Source organism: Podarcis vaucheri (assembly GCF_965113315.1).
Source record: "Podarcis vaucheri genome assembly, chromosome: 2".
Classification (NCBI taxonomy): domain Eukaryota; kingdom Metazoa; phylum Chordata; class Lepidosauria; order Squamata; family Lacertidae; genus Podarcis; species Podarcis vaucheri.
In genome coordinates, this window is record NC_138760.1 from 129976204 (window position 1) to 129990244 (window position 14041).

Here is a 14041-nt window from a genome sequence, read left to right on the forward strand (position 1 = left end):
TCGTAAAAAAGTCAATTCAAGAACTCACAGCAGGGTGAATAATAGATAGATTTGGAATCTAGTCCAACTCCCGCCAATGCAGAAATCTCATTTGAAGCATCCATGACAGATGGCCATCCAACTTCTTAAATACCTCCAATGAAGGAGAGTCCACCCCCTTCTGAGGGAGTTCCTTTTCACTACTGGCTCTTATTATCAAAAAGTTCCTCCTGATCTTTAGGAGACATCTTCTTTTGTGTTGCTTGAATCACCTCTTCAGATGCCTTCATGACCTTGAGAAGGACTTCTGTATGTCTGAGAATGTCCAGGGGATTGGACCATGCTCTATATTTGGGGGGAAACCCATGGAGAGGAGTCTGATATAGGGCTTAAGTCATCTAGGCATTGGTCAGATTGTCATAATTACAGACATACTTACTGGTTCGGATGGAAGTGATTCTTATTCAAGGGGAAGTGGTGACCCTGAGATTACAGGTGCTCTCACCAATATTGTCCAAACATCCAGTAAAACTTTGACACAGCAGACCAATACCTGCTGAGGTCAATGTATTAGGAGGTTAGGTTTAGGGCCGTGTGGTATTGCTTCATTGTATGTGGGGTCCCTATAAAGGGAACTTCTTCCTCTAGGTGGGAGGGAGACTGGTCAATTTACCATCAGTTGAATGTAACATTTAAGTTAGATTGTTTTAAACGGATTTGCAGAACAAAACTCACAGTATGAAAGGGAGTTATTAGGCTCCAGGGTTAAAATATTATCTAAATGTTACTGGAGTGGGATACAAAGAATGAAATGATAAAATCATGAATGAGAAGCTGGGCCAGAGATGTAGGACAAAACATTGACTTTGCTTTATGGGAACAACTGTGGAAAGTAAATTTAAGGTTTGCATCTAGCTACATGCTAAGGGAAAATTTCATGAAGATGATGCATAGGAGTCAATCAAGATGATCCAGGGTCTGAAACCAAGCCTTATGAGGAGGGCTTGAAGGAACGGGGGTGGGGGGCTTATCTATTTCAAGTGAAGTTTGCCGAAATCTACGCTTGCGACATGGGCTGTCATACGTCTCCTGTGACATGACTGCGACAATGTCCGACGAAATAAGTTCAAACAAATAAGTATTCCATGCCTCTACTGTCCATTTTCCTCTCTCTTTCCAACCTAAAGCTATCGTTGCCTTTCCCGCTAATATCATAGCTTTGAAGGTAAACTGGTCACCTTTCTCTGTTGCCATGTTTCCAAGTATATCCATTGTCATGAAATCAAAATCTATTGAGAGCTTCACTTTAAAAATTTCATTAATAACGTTTAGGATTTCCCCCCAGAATTCCTTTACCTCTGGGGATTCCCTGTACATATGGGAAAACCATCCCTTGACTTATTCACAGTGCCAACAGCTAGAATTCAGTCCTGCTACCATATTAGCAAGCTGGGCTGGAGTTCTGTACCATTTTAGAAATAATTTTAATTTCAGCTCTCTAAATTTGCTTACTTTAATCTCATCTGTTCCTTTCATTATCCTTTCGACCTTTGCTTCGCTAACTTGTTCTTCCTTCCTCCACATCTTGGTTACCTATATTCTCTATTACTTCCTGCAATGACTTTAAGAAGAAGAAGAGTTTGGATTTGATATCCCGCTTTGTCACTACCCGAAGGAGTCTCAAAGCGGCTAACATTCTCCTTGCCTTCCTCCCCCACAACAAACACTCTGTGAGGTGAGTGGGGCTGAGAGACTTCAGAGAAGTATGACTAGCCGAAGGTCACCCAGCAGCTGCAAGTGGAGGAGTGGAGACGCGAACCCAGTTCACCAGATTACGAGACTACCGCTCTTAACCACTACACCACACTGGCTCTCCTTTAAGGACTCTCCTCTATACATACCTTTAACTATATGATATCCCAGATTTTCTTCAAAGTCTGGTATACCTGCTGTTGCAGCTTCTTTCTAGAAAATTTAATTATTACATTCCTGGGGGATTTTCTCCCCTTAGGCCCTCGGCAGCTATGGGCTCGTTCCACATCTTCTGCCTTCAAACTAACTCCTTGAGTACTACTACTAATTTATTATTTATACCCCGCCCATCTGGCTGGGTTTCCCCAGCCACTCTGGGCGGCTTCCAAGAAAACACTAAAATACAATAACCTATTAAATATTAAAAGCTTCCCTAAACAGGGCTGCCTTCAGATGTCTTCTAAAAGTTTGGTGGGTGCCACTACCGAGAAGGCCCTCTGCCTGGTTCACTGTTACTTGGCTTCTCATACTGAGGGAACCACCAGAAGGCCCTTGGCGCTGGACCTCAGTGTCCGGGCAGAACGATGGAGGTGGAGCATAGCCAGGTACTCAAAGTTTCTTCCAACTCTTTAGCCTGTATTTCTTCCGGAATTCCTCCCAGAATCATATTAGCTCTTCTCTGGGGGTCCGGCTATTCTGACCCCTGTTTAGATAGTGTAGTTACTTTTTTTTTTTCATTTTCCTGGGCTAGCTCTTTAGCTTGAATTGCTAATTGCTTCACTCCCTTAATTTTGACTCCTTCAAGCATTACAATATATAAATCCTAGTTAAAATATTTTTTAAAACTTCCACCACACGTCTCTTAGTTATCTTGCTCGCCTTTACATCTGTTCTTCAATCATTTCCCTTCCTTAGGTTCTTTCATAATCCGTCAAATCTTTATGTTCTCTATATTCTTAACAAGCTTAGTCTAAGCACAGCCAAACTTTCGTATTTGAGCCCTGCTTGTATAAATATTCATTTAAGCATTCCCATTGTTTCTGTATTATAGTTTTGGATTTATGCCTTATTAAATCCGTCAATTTTGCCAACTCCAGGTACTCACATAGTTTACTTAACCAGTCCCCTTTTGTAGGGATATAATTTCCTTTCCAGTGACTGGCTACCAACATTTTGGCTGCTGTTGTTGCATACAGAAAGATGTTAATTTTGTCTTTGGGGATATGCTTACTCAAGATTCCTAGTAAATATACTTTTGCCCTCCTGATATATGATACTTTATCAATTTTTTAATCTCTTCATGGATCATCTCCCAAATTTTTTTGATCTCTGGACATGTCCACCACATATGGTATAGAGTTCCTTTCATTCTATTACACTTCCAGCATTTATTACGATTTGATCTATTCGTTTTTGCCAGTCTGTCTGGTGCATATACCATCTGTGGTGCATCTTCATATAATTCTCTCTTAATGAATACTAAGCTGTAAAAATTATATTTTTTCCTCAAAACTTTTTCCAATCTTCAGAATCAATTGTATATCCTAAATCCCGTTCCCACTTTAGAATATTCTCTCCTTTGACTTCTTGATCTGGGAGGACTTTATCTAATAATCTATATATTTTAGAGAGTGTTTTTTGATTATTTTGTAAAACCTCTCTTTCTAATTTTGATATTTTATTTCCCAAATCCCCTAGTTTTTATATCTTTCTTGTATGTAGCCTTAAATTGGAAATATTCTAACCAATTTATTCCCAGTAATTTGAGTTCTTTTAATTTGATACAGTGGTACTTCGGGTTACCAATCCGCTTCAGGTTACATACGCTTTAGGTTACAGACTCTGCTAACCCAGAAATAGTGCTTCAGGTTAAGAACTTTGCTTCAGGATGAGAACAGAAATCGTGCTCCGGCTGTGCGGCAGCAGCGGGAGGCCCCATTAGCTAAAGTGGTGCTTCAGGTTAAGAACAGTTTCAGGTTAAGTATGGACCTCCGGAATGAATTAAGTACAGTGGTGCCTCGCAAGACGAAAAGAATCCGTTGCGCGAGTCTCTTCGTCTTGCGGTTTTTTCGTCTTGCGAAGCAAGCCCATTAGCGGCTTAGCGCTATTAGCGGCTTAGTGGGCTTAGCGGATCAGCTGATTAGCGGTTTAGCGGATCAGCGGCTTAGCGGATTTTGCAAATTTTTTTGCAGATAAAATCACTCATATTCGGAAGGAGCTAGACACCACTGTGGGAGCAGGGCTGGGGTGGGAGAGTGCTAGAGCCCTGTCTAGTCAAGTTGCATGGAATCAATTTCAATCCGTTACCCCCGAGGATGTGGACAGGCTGCTTGGACGCGTGAAACCAACCACCTGTCTCCTTGATCCTTGCCCATCCTGGCTAATAAAAGCAAGCCGGGAAGGGCTGGGCGATGGGCTCTGCGGGGTGGTGAATGCTTCCCTCTGTGAGGGAACATTCCCAGATCCGCTGAAAGAGGCGGTCATTAAACCGCTTCTTAAAAAAACATCTTTAGACCCGGCCAGTATGGCCAACTATCGCCCAGTCTCAAATCTTCCATTCTTGGGCAAGGTGATTGAGCGCGTGGTTGCTGAACATATCCAGGCATGCCTGGAGGATGCGGACCATTTGGATCCCTTCCAATCGGGATTCAGGCCTCATCATGGGACTGAAACTGCCTTGGTCGCGCTGGTTGATGATTTCCGACGAGCTAGGGACAAAGGTGAGAGCTGTTTCCTAGTTCTGCTGGATCTCTCAGCGGCCTTTGATACAATCGACCATAGCATCCTTCTGGACCGTCTAGAGGGGCTGGGAGCTGGGGGCACTGTTATGCAGTGGTTTCGCTCCTTCCTCCTGGGCCGGGTTCAGAAAGTGGTGGTGGGGGATGAGTGTTCAGACCCCTGGGCCCTCACTTGTGGGGTGCCTCAGGGTTCCGTCCTCTCCCCCATGCTTTTTAACATCTATATGAAGCCGCTGGGAGAGATCATCAGGGGGTTTGGACTGGGTGTCCATCAATATGCAGATGATACCCAGCTCTACCTCTCTTTCAAATCAGAACCAGTGAAGGCGGTGAAGGTCCTGTGTGAGTGTCTGGAGGCAGTTGGAGGATGGATGGCAGCTAATGGATTGAGGTTGAATCCTGACAAGACAGAAGTACTGTTTTTGGGGGACAGGGGGCGGGCTGGTGTGGAGGACTCCCTGGTCCTGAATAGGGTAACTGTGCCCCTGAAGGACCAGGTGCGCAGCCTGGGAGTCATTTTGGACTCACAGCTGTCCATGGAGGCGCAGGTCAATTCTGTATCCAGGGCAGCTGTCTACCAACTCCACCTGGTACGCAGGCTGAGACCCTACCTGCCCGCGGACTGTCTGGCCTGAGTGGTGCATGCTCTGGTTATCTCTTGCTTGGACTACTGCAATGCGCTCTACGTGGGGCTACCTTTGAAGGTGACTCGGAAACTACAACTAATCCAGAATGCAGCAGCTAGACTGGTGACTGGGGGCAGCCGCCGAGACCACATAACACCGGTCTTGAAAGACCTACATTGGCTCCCAGTACGTTTCCGAGCACAATTCAAAGTGCTGGTGTTGACCTTTAAAGCCCTAAACGGCCTCGGCCCAGTATACCTGAAGGAGCGTCTCCACCCCCATCATTCTGCACGGACGCTGAGGTCCAGCGCCGAGGGCCTTCTGGCGGTTCCCTCATTGCGAGAAGCAAAGCTACAGGGAACCAGGCAGAGGGCCTTCTCGGTAGTGGCGCCCGCCCTGTGGAATGCCCTCCCATCAGATGTCAAAACGATAAACAACTACCTGACATTCAGAAAACATCTTAAGGCAGCCCTGTTCAGGGAAGTTTTTAATGTATGATATTTTAGTGTGGTTTTTTTTGGTTTCTATGGAAGCCGCCCAGAGTGGCTGGGGAAACCCAGCCAGATGGGCGGGGTACAAATAATAAATTATTATTATAAATTTTTTGTCCACATCCATTAATAATTCATCTTCCTGTACTCCCATCCACTTTGCTAACTCTTGGATTATTTTGTTCTCAATTTGTTCATTTTGGGATTCAGGAATTCCTCAGAAGTGCAGAACCATTTGATGCCAATACATGTCCTAGACGGCAATCTGATCTAATAATTGCTCTTGTGCGTTCTTTCTCTCTGTTATGTCATCCGGTATAATCTCCTGATTTTTCCTCAGGTCTTTATTTTCATCCTGAATCCGTTTGGACACTTCTTCTTGTCTTGATTTTTAATTCTTCAACTGTTTTGTCTAGCTCCTTATTTTTTATTGTCAGGTCTTTTACCTGACCTTGGAGATCTATTATTATTTTTAAATGTTGTTCAATCTTATTGTTCATTGAATCCGTTTTATCATTTATATTTTTGTTCATGTTGACTATCAAGTCTATCAAATCTGCACTGGGATCAGTTTCTGCTATTGAAAGTCTCCTACCTTGGGAGCTGGCAGTAACAGTTATTTTAGATTGTATTTTCTTCTCAGCCATCTTGACCTTCCATTTCTTTTTCTTATGTACACAGGTTAATATGCTTTGGCCCAGGTTTGGCTGGTGATGTCTTTAAATAAGACCAGAACCTCCAAGTCTGTAATATTTCAAACTGTTGGGAGCCGTCAGGTTATGAATATTATTCCCACTATTTAATAATGGAAGAGATAGAGGAGTCGGCTTCAAATGCAGAGGATGAGCACATCAACACATTTTGCCTGCACTTTTAAAATTGTCTGCCAGATGGCGCTGTGCACTTTCCCTTCTTTTATTACTAGCCTTGGCTTGTCTTCTTTCCCGGTTCCTAATTCCCAGAATGCTTTTTAACTGTCCTTCGTCTTTCTCGACCGTATCAGAGCACTTCCCTCGACCCACCACTGAGCGCACCACACAGGGAAGTCTCATTTTTGCTTTTGCTTCTGTCTGCGTTTTGTTGACCAAAGAGATGACTGACCTTCAACATGGATTGGACTCCATGACTGAGCCAAACAAAATCTATCCCAGATAAAAGGCAAGAAATTCCAGCTAAAAAAGGCAGTGAAAACTATAGTAAGGCCTCACATCTAACTCTGCTCAGTTCTTCCTCTATCACAAGCATCCATTAACATTGTTCAATAATCTGGAGCTCCGTTTCTTCCTGAAGCTCTAATGAGCTACTCTCTTCATTGTAGATGGTGATGAATTGGAAGGGAAGAACAAGGGGAACCACAACAGAATCGACATAGCGGAGAAGTCCGATAAATATTCAAAGTGTGGAGAGAACATCCGTCAGAGCTCCCAGTCCTCCCATCAAACAAAGAGCTTAATTCAAAGGAATAGCCTCACTTCCCATCAAAGAATTCATACAGGAGAGAAACCATATCAGTGCTTGGAATGCGGAAAGAGCTTCAGTCAGACTGCCACTCTCATGGCCCACCAAATTATTCATACAGGGTTTAAAGCATATCAGCGCATGGAATGTGGAGAAAATTTCACTCGGAATGGTAGATTTGGAATCTAGTCCAACCCCCGCCAATGCGGGGGTCATTTCAAGCATCCATGACAGATGGCCATCCAACTTCTTCTTAAATACCTCCAATGAAGGAGAGTCCTCTCTCTTCTGAGGGAGTTCCTTTTCACTGTTGTCTCTTACTCTCAGAAAGTTCTTCCTGGTCTTTAGGAGGAATCTCCTTTTGTGTTGCTTGAATCACCTCTTCAGATTCCTTCATGACCTTGAGAAGGACTTCTGTATGTCTGAGAATGTCCAGGGGATTGGACCAGGCTCTATATTCGGGGTGAAACCCATCGAGAGGAGTCCGATATAGGGCTTAAGTCATCTAGGCATTGGTCAGATTGTCATAATTACAGACATACTTATTGATTTGAACGGAAGTGATTCTTATTCCAGGGGAAGTGGTGACTGTGAGATTCCCTGTGCTCTCACCAATATTGTCCAAACGTCCAGTAAAACTTTGACACAGCAGACCAATAGTTTACCCGCTGAGGTTGATGTATTGGGAGGTTAGGTTTAGGGCCGTGTGGTATTGCTTAATTGTATGTGGGGTCCCTATAAAGGAAACTTCTTCCTCTAGGTGGGAGGGAGACTGGTCAAGTTACCATCAGTCGAATGCAACATTTAAGTTAGATTTTTAAAAATGGATTTGCAGAACAAAACTCACAGTTTGAAAGCTTGCTATATGCTAAGAGAAAACTTCATGAAGATGATGCAGAGGAGTCAATCTAGATCAGGGGTGTCAAACTCAAATTCATCGGGGGCCGCATCAGCAGTTTGGTCACCCTCAAAGGGCCGGTTGTATCTGTAGGACTATGTGTCCACTCTTTATTATCATAAATTATTGTCACTGCATTCAATTATTACTGTTTTTTGTAATAATGTAATAACTAGCTCTGAAAGCAGAAACATAGTCAGAATAATGGCAAGTAGATATTCAAATGTACAATTATTGTACAGTAATATTTTTTTAAAAACATACAAATATTGCCAAACAATTTTAAACAACTCTTGATGAGACATTTCATTCTGAATCTGCTAGCCAGAGCCAGGCAGAGGATGATGGCACCAACAAAAATCCTGGCTATGCCCATGACGTCGTGGTTCACCCTTGAGTTTAGAATCGCTCCCCAAGCCCTCCTCCCCGCCCCGACCGCCTCCAACCCGCCTGCCAATGGCGGGGAGCCCCGATGGCTCCCTCTCCGCCAGCCCGGAGCCCCGGCAGCCTTACGTGAACCCCGCCTCGGCAGGAGCATCGGCGGCGACGGCGGCAGCAGAGCCACCGATCTTTGTGGCAGCGGCAACAACAACGGGAGGGGGCCTGCCGGTGGCTCGGATTGCGCCTGGCCGCCTTGGACGCCCGCATCCCGGGCGGACCTCTCTCCCTCCGCAGCCCTCCTCCCCGCTCGGGAGCCTTATGGGGGTGGCAGGAAGCGCCTCTGCCCTCTCCTGCCTGTGGGGAAAACGCGGCGGCCGGGCTGGGCGCGCAGGCTCTGAGAGGCAGCCCCGGCACCAGCAACTGACTAGTGGCCTTTGCAGCAGCGGCGGCGGCACCAGCGGTGGCAGCCTGCCCCCCACCCCACTCCAAACATGAGCCCCCCCTTGGGGAAATAAGCCCCCTTTCCTCGGGGGCAGACAGAGCGCCTTTCACCCTCTTCCCCCACCCATAGCATCTCCCTTTCCAGCGCCCTCCCTCTGTCCGTCCCTCCCTCCGCCGGCCCGGTGCTTGGAGGCTTCTATGAGTGTCCGCTTGGGGGGAGGCCAGCAGGAAGGTAGCCCCCCTCGCCCCCGCGGCGGCCCGGCTCTGGGAGGAGGAGGAGGAGGATGTTTTTGCGCACCGCGCTGGCGACGAGCAATGAGCGCAATGCCGAGACGCACCAGCGCTGCCCGGTGGTCACCCTTGACCCGCCCCCCACCCCAGCGACACCTCCGCTGTCCCCGCAGCCCTCCACCCTGGCCAGCAGCCACTCGGAAAAGGGCTCGTCATGGTCCAGCCACTCTCTGGGCGCTCACTGACGCAACTCCATCGCCTCCTGCGCCGACGAGCAGCCTCACATTGGCAACTACCGCCTCCTCAAGACCATTGGGAAGGGAAACTTCGCCAAGGTCAAGCTGGCCAGGCACATCCTGACAGGAAGGGAGGTGGCTATTAAAAAAATCGACAAGACGCAGCTGAATCCAACGAGCCTCCAGAAGCTCTTCCGAGAAGTGAAGAGTTTAGAATCCCCCCCCATATTAAAATTGGAGCGATTAGTTCAGTGAGAAAAGATCATTAGTTCGCCAGGGAAAAGATCAAAGCGGAGCGTAAAGATATAGTAAAGAGGCTTGGCAGGGTTTTTACCCCGCAAATCACGCTTGCTTGGCTCGGGGGCGTGTGTGTTGTGTGTGTGTTTTCCTCTTCTCCTTTTCCCCTCCCACTTCTCCCTGGGTTTCCCGACGGCGCACAGACGGCTGGGCTGCTTCGCTGCCTGGTGCGCTCAGGGTGGGCGCACGTGTTTGGGGCTGCCTGGGATTGGCCGTGACGGGGATCCGGCGGGTGCTGCCACCTGGCGGGCTTGCTGATCCCGTATCCGGAGGCTTTCTCTCTCGCTCCCGTCCTTTTAGAGTCTAAATAAATGAATAATAAAAGGTGAAGGCCGGCGGCGGCTACACGGGCCACATGACAAGGTCTCGCGGGCCGGATTCGGCCCGCGGGCCTTGTGTTTGACACCTGTGATCTAGATTATCAAGGGTCTGAAACCAAGCCTTCTGAGGAGGGCTTGAAGGGACGGGGGGGGGGCAGCGTATCCATTTCAAGTGAAGTTTGCCAAAATCTACGCTTGCGACATGGGCAGCCATATGTCGAGATTTTCCCGGACATTTCAGCAATTTCCGCCCAGACGCTGTTTACAATTCTGGATGTATGGCAACCATGTCTATATACAGTGGTACCTCGGTTCTCAAACAGCTTAGTTATTGAACAACTTTGAACTCGAATGCTGCAAACCTGGAAGTCAGTGTTCCAGTTTGCGAACTTTGCTTCGGAAGCCGAACGTGCTCCTGAGCTTCTGTTTTCACTGTTGCGCTGCTAATTTGCGCCCCCCTCCATTGTAATCAAAGCCTTCCATTTCCAATTGCAGTGTTCTGAGGTGATATTTGGAGCTTATATCTGGTGCTTTTTTTTTCTTTTTTTTTGCTAAAAGAAATTGTGTTTTTATTTGGCTTTTTCGTTTTTGTGACTGTGGCTTGTTCTCTGTTTTTGATTGATTGTGTGACTGCGGCAATGTATAAAAGCCCCCCATCCAAACAATGTCTATCAATCAGTGCAGGTAAGAAAAAATAATAATTTTAATTTGAATCTAAAGTACTGCCTTCTTTCTTTTATAGTACAGTACATTGATTATTGCTTTCATTTTATGGATCAGTGCTCTCGTTAGATAGTAAAATTCATGTTAAATGGCTGTTTTAGGAGTTGTTTTTAAAAGTCGAATTGATTAATCTGTTTTGCATTACTTTCTTTATTTAAAATTTATTTTATTTTATTTGAGTTTAGGATTTCTTACATACATATATTATGTTCTTACAATTTTTAAATTTTCTCATACAATTTTTAAATTTTAAATTATACCCATTGTCATGAAATCATAGAATCATAGGATCATAGGATCATAGAGTTGGAAGAGACCACAAGGGCCATCGAGTCCAACCCCCTGCCAAGCAGGAAACACCATCAGAGCACTCCTGACATATGGTTGTCAAGCCTTTGCTTAAAGACCTCCAAAGTAGGAGACTCCACCACATTCCTTGGCAGCAAATTCCACTGTCGAACAGCTCTTACTGTCAGGAAGTTCTTCCTAATGTTTAGGTGGAATCTTTTTTCTTGTAGTTTGGAACCATTGCTCCATGTCCGCTTCTTTGGAGCAGCAGAAAACAACCTTTCTCCCTCTATGTGACATCCTTTTATATATTTGAACATGGCTATCATATCACCCCTTAACCTCCTCTTCTCCAGGCTAAACATGCCCAGCTCCCTTAGCCGTTCCTCATAAGGCATCGTTTCCAGGCCTTGGACCATTTTGGTTGCCCTCCTCTGGACATGTTCCAGTTTGTCAGTGTCCTTCTTGAACTGTGGTGCCCAGAACTGGACACAGTACTCCAGGTGAGGTCTGACCAGAGCAGAATACAGTGGCACTATTACTTCCCTTGATCTAGATGCTATACTCCTATTGATGCAGCCCAGAATTGCATTGGCTTTTTTAGCTGCCGCGTCACACCGCGTCACACTGAAATCAAAATCTATTGAAAGCTTCCCTTTAAAAATTTCATTAATAACCTTTAGGATTTTTTTCCAGAATTCCTTTACCTCTGGGAATTCCCAGTACATATGGGAAAACCATCCCTTGGCTTGTTTACAGTGCCAACAGCTAGAATTCAATCCTGCTACCATATTAGCAAGCTGGGCTGGAGTTCTGGACCATTTTAGAAAGAATTTTAATTTCAGCGCTCTATATTTGCTTACAGTGGTGCCTCGCAAGGCGAAAAGAATCCGTTCCGTGATTCTCTTCGTCTAGCGGTTTTTTCGTCTTGCACAGCAAGCCCATTAGCGGGTTAGCGCTATTAGTGGCAAAGCGGCTAAGAGGCGATTAGCGGCTTAGCGGCTTAGAAAAAGGGGAAGCAAGCCCATAGGGAAATTCGTATTGCGAACCGCCTCCAAAACGGAAAACCCTTTCGTCTAGCGGGTTTTTCGTCTTTCGAGGCATTCGTCTTGCGGGACACCACTGTACTTTAATCTCATCTGTTCCTTTCATTATCCGTTCAACCGTTGCTTCGCTAACTTGTTCTTCCTTACTCCACATCTTTTGAATAAGTTGGGTTGTCTGTTCATTTGTTTGTATAGTTCCTCTATTGGCTCTTCTAAACTCCTATTTCCTGTCTCTTGGGCGTTGGAAATTTTGTTGTATAGTCCTCCAATTTTTAACCAATATTGGTTACCTATATTCTCTGTTACTTCCTGCAATGACTTTAAGGACTCACCTCTATACATACATTTAACTATATGATATCCCAGATTTCCTTCAAAGTCTGGTATACCTGCTGTTGCAGCTTCTTTCTAGAAAATTTAATTATTACATTCCTGGGGGATTTTCTCCCCTTGGGCCCTCGGCAGATATGGGCTCGTTCCACATCTTCTGCCTTCAAACTAACTCCTTGAGTACTACTACTAATAATAATAATAATAATAATTTATTATTTATACCCCGCCCATCTGGCTGGGTTTCCCCAGCCACTCTGGGCGGCTTCCAAGAAAACACTAAAGTACAATAACCTATTAAACATCAAAAGCTTCCCTAAACAGGGCTGCCTTCAGATGTCTTCTAAAAGTTTGAGAGTTATTTTTCTCTTTGACATCTGATGGGAGGGCATTCCACAGGGTGGGTGCCACTACCGAGAAGGCCCTCTGCCTGGTTCACTGTTACTTGGCTTCTCATACGGAGGGAACCGCCAGAAGGCCCTTGGCGCTGGACCTCAGTGGCCGGGCAGAACGATGGAGGTGGAGCATAGACAGGTTCTCAAAGTTTCTTCCAACTCTTTAGCCTGTATTGCTTCCGGAATTCCGCCCAGAATCGTATTAGCTCTTCTCTGGGGGTCCGGCAATTCTGACCCCTGTTTAGATAGTGTAGTTCCTTTTTTGTTCATTTTCCTGGGCTAGCTCTTTAGCTTGAATTGCTAATTGCTTCACTCCCTTAATTTTGACTCCTTCAAGCATTACAATATATAAATCCTAGTTAAAATATTTTTTAAAACTTCCACCACATTCACCACACGTCTCTTGGTTATATTGCTCGCCTTTACATCTGTTCTTCAATCATTTCCCTTCCTTAGGTTCTTTCATAATCCGTCAAATGTTTATGTTCTCTGTATTCTTCACAAGGTTAGTCTAAGCACAGCCAAACTTTCGCATTTGAGCCCTGCTTGTATAAATATTCATTTAAGCATTCCCATTGTTTCTGTATTATAGTTTTGGATTTATGCCTTATTAAATCCGTCAATTTTGCTAACTCCAGGTACTCACATACAGTGGTGCCTCGCAAGACGAAATTAATTCGTTCCGCAAGTCTCTTCGTCTTGCGGTTTTTTCGTCTTGCGATGCACGGTTTCCCATAGGAATGCATTGAAAATCAATTAATGCGTTCCTAGGGAAACCGCCTTCAGACCAGGTCCGGGGACAGTCTGTCCCCGGACCTCTTCTGAAGGCTGGGGGGGGGGACAAGGGCTTTTCTTCCCACCCCCAGCATTTTAAAAAACCCTGGGACAGCGGAGGACTTCTATGCTGTCCGGGCGATCTTAAAATGCTGGCGGGCGGCATTTTAAAATCGCCCCGGACAGCGGAGGACTTCTCCGCTGTCCGGGGCGATTTAAAAGCCCCTGGGAAGGCAGGCAGGGGGGACAAAGACTTTCGCCCCCTGCCCGCCTTCAGAAGGTGTCCCCGCCCCCCGCCCGCTTCGGAACAGCTTTCCGAAGTGGGGCGGCTGGGGCAGGTGTCCCCGCCCCCCCTCCCCGGTTCGGAACAGCTTTCCGAAGTGGGGCGGCTGGGGCAGGTGTCCCCGCCCCCCCTCCCCACTTCGGAACAGCTTTCCGAAGTGGGGCGGCTGGGGCAGGTGTCCCCGCCCCCCCTCCCCACTTCGGAACAGCGTTTTAAAATGCTGGGGGTCGGGGTTTTCAGGTGGATGGCTTTCAGGTGAAATTTCTACAATCTCTGCTGCAGGTACCCAACGGTAGCAACTCCATACTTCTGTTAGAAGCTGGTGAATGCCCAGTTTCAACTAAAGCGTGGTGG

At 46.1% G+C, this 14041-nt stretch overlaps 1 long non-coding RNA gene across 1 annotated transcript in view; it reads right to left on the reverse strand.

The window, feature by feature from the left end:
* Positions 1-14041, reverse strand: part of LOC309527453 — a 50499-nt gene that overhangs the window by 17950 nt on the left and 18508 nt on the right. The window contains exon 2 of the long non-coding RNA XR_014217233.1: positions 134-532. This is a non-coding gene — a long non-coding RNA (uncharacterized lncRNA). The remainder of the gene's footprint in view (positions 1-133; positions 533-14041) is intronic.